We start from the raw sequence: 5,430 nt of genomic DNA on the forward strand, positions 1-5,430 counted from the left end.
CCTCAGCTATACTGTGTGGAACAGAAGAAACATCCAATTGATCCCAGTAAACCACACAATTGTGAGAAATAATAAAACATTGCTATTTTCAGCTACTATACTTTGGAGTGATTTGTTAACAACAATAGATAACTCAAAGAGTCAACATATTCTTCTTTTAATTTCATATTTAAACCACTTAAAAATTACCATTGCAATACATTTTTATTTATTATATTTGTTTAGACAATAACAAATCAAGAAGAGAAATATGTCTATCACTGGACCTGAAAATGGATATAGGAATTGGGTATAAATAAGGTGAAAAGAAGTTATTACTATCTGGCAGTAGAATTTCTCTTAGGCTCAGAAATGCACTTATTCAGAAAAAGGAAAATTCCTTGGTAAGTATATCAAGTAGGATTAGGTTTGGCAGCATGATAGAAAAAGAACACATACCATAACAGTTTCTTAAATAAGATAGATGTTTATTCCTCTTGCTTTCATAAACAAAACCAAAGGAAGTCAGCCCAGAGCTGACAAAGGAAGACTCTAGTGTTCTAGGACCCAGGCCTTTTCTATCCTGATACTCTGCCATCTAATGGCTTTGCCTTTGTGGCCCAGGATGGCTGGTCAGACTCTGAAAATCAGGTGTATTTCAATTAGCAGGGGAAAAAAACCAGAAGACTGGAGGAACAGAAAACTGCGCAAAACTTCTGTTCATATCTCAAGGAAATGAAGTTAAAAGACCACATGTAGCTCTAAGGAATGAAGAGAAAGGTATTCTTTTATACAGCTATGAAATATGTAAACCTGCATATGGGCCTATAGCACTTCATAAAATGACTTTGTGAGAAAGGGATGTGTATGTGTGTTTGTAATTTGGAGAAAATACAGTTACATATGAAAAGATGTGGATAGAGATAAACACCAATGTAAGAGAAAATCCCAGAAGTAGAGGGGGATAACAAAATGTGAGCCTCCCAAAGTTTTCTGAAAAATTTTTGGGGAGGACTTTATACTTGGAGAGTTTGCAAAGTAGAGATTCAAGGGATCATTTCTTTCTATCTATCTATCTATCTTTCTTTTTTTTTTTTTTTAAGATTTTATTTGTTTATTTGACAGAGAGAGAGAAGGAGAGATACTGCATGAGCAGGGGGGAGTAGCAGACAGAGGGAGAAGCAGTCTACCTGCTGAACAGGTGCCCCATGTGGGACTCGATCTCAGAACCCTGGGATCATGACCTGAGCTGAAGGCGCATGTTTAACGGACTGAGCTACCCAGGCACCTCTAATTTTTTAAAATTATTACTTGTATTACAGCATTTCAATTTTTCCCTGTTTTTAAATAACATTACTTTTAATATATTTCAGATAGTTTCCTTATGATAGATTTTTTAAGAATTTAGTTATTTGTCAGAGAGAGAGAAAAAACACAAGTGGGGAGAGTGACAGGCAGAGGGAGAAGCAGGCTCTCACTGAGCAGAGAGCCCAATTCAGGGCTCGATCCCAGGACCGTGGGATCATGACCTGAGCCGAAGGCACATGCTTAACTGACTGAGCCACCCAGGTGTCCCACAATCATTTATTTCTTTACTTTCTATTATATACATTTTGAAACATCTACAAGATTAGAAGTAATGATTAATGAATCTCCACATATCCATCACCCAGTTTCAGTAATCTTAACAGATGGTTAATCTCGTTTCATTTGTACACCACTGACTTTTTCTCCCTTCTAATGTTGAATTATTCCAAAGCAAATACCAGACATCATATCACAAGCTAATGTTTTCTAGATCACAAAGGACCAAAGGCCCTGAAAGCATCTGGATTAAATGTAGAAAAATATATAAAGTCAGTGACTGTGGAATTAAAGAGCAGAGTTGGGCAACAATCAGAGAAAATAGTGGATGGTATGAGAGGTTGAGAATTGAATCAAAATGATATAAATGAAGAACTTTAGGGTAAGTAACCAATACAAAAACAGGAAAAAGACTGTATGGATAATATAAAAGACAAATAGTGGATTTGTGAAATAGTGAAAAAGGCACACAGAAATAGGAGAGGAAATTACTCAGGTTATAGTATATTCAAGGAGTTGCCAATGGGGTAACAAAAGGAAGATTTCAAAGATGAAGATGAAAGGGAAAATAGAGAGGTCAATAGCAAACACTGCTCGTTATTTGCCTAATATCCATTCTCTTCTTTCTCCTAAGTAACAGAACCCTAAATGTATTCAAGCAGCAGTGTGTCCTGCTAACAGTGACATTTCCCAGCTTCTCCTTGCACCCAGAGAAGGTGAAATTCATTGCAGAGAGCTTTAGAAAGGCTGTTTCCAGAAGTTTGAGTCAGAAGTGGGGGCTCACTTTCTACCTTTCTACTCTTTAACCTTTCCCCCCTCTATCTCTAGCATACAGACAAGTGATTACTGGAGTCCTAACAGCCATCATTAGTCAAGAGGCAGTTCTGGGAATTTGGAGCTTATATTCCTCATAAGTGTGGGGTTACCACATTGGCTGTGGCTTGCTGAACTCCACTCTGATAGGGAGAGACAAATAAAAAATTGCTTTTTTGGGGTAAAAGGGGGTCTCCATCAAATTTAAATAAAACTAATTTAATATAGGTACAATAAAAGAAATACAGTAAAAGTCTTTGCAGGAAGGTAGTGAATTTTTATTGAGCAAAGCAGAATGAATGAAACATTTTCCATTGATCAGTAGATGTTGCTTTTTTGTAGACAGTGTCTATCCCGGTTGAATTTTTTGATGAAAAAGGTTAGGCATCAAACATTTCTTGCAGAGCTGTTCTCAAAACTGAGCCAGAATCAAAGAATCACGGTATTACCTGTTATTACTTATTAATTATTACTATTAGGCCTAACCTCTTAAAAATCCTATAGCACCTTATCAATTTCACAGCACTTTCACATAAATTACTTTATACCCATCTGTCCATTGATTTAGCTAATGTGTTTTGAACACTTAATATGTGCACATTAGACATATCTGGGGAATAAAGCATTGTATGGATTGATAGTATCAGGTAAGGCCAAAAAAAGAGTTACCACTTATTGATTGATTAAACTATATGAAGCCCTATGTGAAATATTTCACAGATATTTTCTCATTTAATTTTATAACAACTTTATGTGGTGATTATTGTTAGCTATCCCTCTGTTTTCACTTGAGAATCTTTAAAAGGGAGTAAAAACCTGCCAAGTTCACTCAACTAGAATACTTTTGCTTTCAAATCCAAATCTGACTCTTATGTCTCCAAGTAATTTTAATTCAAAATGGAAAATGTTTGATGCCTAAAAAAGACACAAGTGGGATATAAGGTGTGCAGAATGTAGAGCTGTGTTCTATTTCTTCAGAAGAAGAAACTAAGTTGCAAATAACTTAGTGATTTACCTGACTTGCTTTATGTGTCCTGATCAAGTTTCTAATACAGACCACACAAATGATCTTTTCTTCCTCCACCCCACCTACTATACATCTTGCTGCCAGAAATCATAGGGGAAAGGATGGAAAAAGAGCAAAGAATAATTACTTACTTCTGGTCAGAATTATTGTACTAAATACAAAGGTCTGTGAGTGATGGAAAGTAGTTCAAAAGGAAAAAAAACAAGTCTTCATTTTAATCCAATCCACTATCTGTATGATAAATAGGAGCAAGCTTAACACTCTTGTCACCTAATGGGAAATTCCCTGATGGTGGATTAGATCTTACTCTATGGCCAAATCATAGAAGATTCACATCAGGAGTGGCTGGGTAGCTTAGTCGTTGAGCGTCTGCCTTCGGCTCAGGTCATGATCCCGGGGTTCTGGGACTGAGTCCTGCATTGGGCTCCCTGCTTGGCGGGAAGCCTGCTTCTCCCCATCCCTCTGCTTGTGTTCCCTCTCTCACTGTGTCTCGCTCTGTCAAATAATAATTCCTGTTCTTTAAAACAAGAAAAAAGGAGACTCACATCATTCTCCCACTTCTTCTATGTGGAACAAGGCTTTAGAACTTAGGCCAGCAGTGAGGGGTTAAATTTTGTTTTAGCCTTGCTTTCAGTGAACATAAATTAGTTAGTCCCAATGAAAACTGAGGGGGAAAGGTGGAGATTCTAGGGAAGGGAGAAGAATAGGAAAACACAGAACAGGATTGTCAGAATTGGCAAATAAAAATACAGAGCGCCCAGTTAAATCTGAATTTTGGATAAACAATAAAAAAGTTTTTAGTACAAGCACATCTCCAAATCCCAAATAATGCATGGTTAACAACAGCTTTCAAAATAGAGATGAATTGTGGACTCAAATATTGTATGGCATGTGGACTCATGTCAAAAAATTACTAGTTGTTTATCTGTAATTCAAGTTTAATTGGGTGTCCTGTATTTTACCTGGTAGATCTAGTTAAAAAGGATATATATATATATATATATATATATATATATATTTAAATTAATTTATCAAAATTCTTAATTTCAGTTACCAGGACCTCTCAGAGATGAAAAAATTTCTAGGCAACATTTTTTTGTTTGTTTCTTTGTTCAGAGATTTCAAATATAGAAAAATGTGAGAAAAGCTCCAAAAAGTGTTACAAAGTTTATAGAGTGTTTATATATTTTTTCATTTTACAAGTTACCACTTATAACTCAATGAAGATATGTTTTTACTATTCACTACCTAATTATAGCATATATATTTTAATATTAAACCATCATATACTTTAGGTAGTGTGGTCAAGTAGTGGAAAACAAATTTAAAATTTCAAGTTTACTTTAAATTGGGTAAGTGTATCCTGGTTATTTTACATATTTATTACTTGGAGGTAATGAAAAAGTCTAAATTGCAGGGCTTTTTACATAGTATGATGCTGGGAGTTAAATGCCTCCCCCTTTCTCTCTCAATTGATTGGCTCTGTCATCCATAGAAGAGAGGACTGACCAACTGCTTGGGACATCAACCCTAGGTATAGAAAGTCATCTTCTAGATTTGGGGACTATAGTAGTTTCCTTCTGCTGCTATAACAAACTGCCACAAACTTGGTGATTTAAAACAACATACATTGGGCCCAGTGTGCCATGGCTGCAAACAGTAGCCTCCTCGGTAGTGTATGCAACCTGTTGATTGTATGGGTTGCCCTAAGGGACCTTGGAGACAACCCTTTTTGGTGGATGCTGGGGTCTGACCTCATGGCTATCTCCAATTTAGGCTGCAGACAGGTATGCGGGGTGCCTTTGGAAAGCACAGTAGCCAGGGTCCACATTGGCCAAGTCATCATGTCCATCCATACCAAGCTGCAGAACAAGGAGCATGTGATTGAGGCCCTAAACAGGACCAAGTTCAGGTTACCTGGCTGCCAGAAGACCCACATCTCCAAGAAGTGGGGCTTTACTAAGTTCAATGCGGATGAATTTGAAGACGTGATGGCTGAAAAGCGGCTTATCCCAGATGGCTGTGGG

The 5,430-nt window shown here is 36.9% G+C and overlaps 1 pseudogene; it reads left to right on the top strand.

Moving 5' to 3' along the window:
- Positions 1-4,983: 4,983 nt before the first annotated feature.
- LOC132000473 (small nucleolar RNA SNORA70) lies at positions 4,984-5,131 on the top strand (annotated as a pseudogene).
- Positions 5,132-5,430: the final 299 nt, after the last annotated feature.

Source organism: Mustela nigripes, chromosome 13 (genome assembly GCF_022355385.1).
Source record: "Mustela nigripes isolate SB6536 chromosome 13, MUSNIG.SB6536, whole genome shotgun sequence".
Classification (NCBI taxonomy): domain Eukaryota; kingdom Metazoa; phylum Chordata; class Mammalia; order Carnivora; family Mustelidae; genus Mustela; species Mustela nigripes.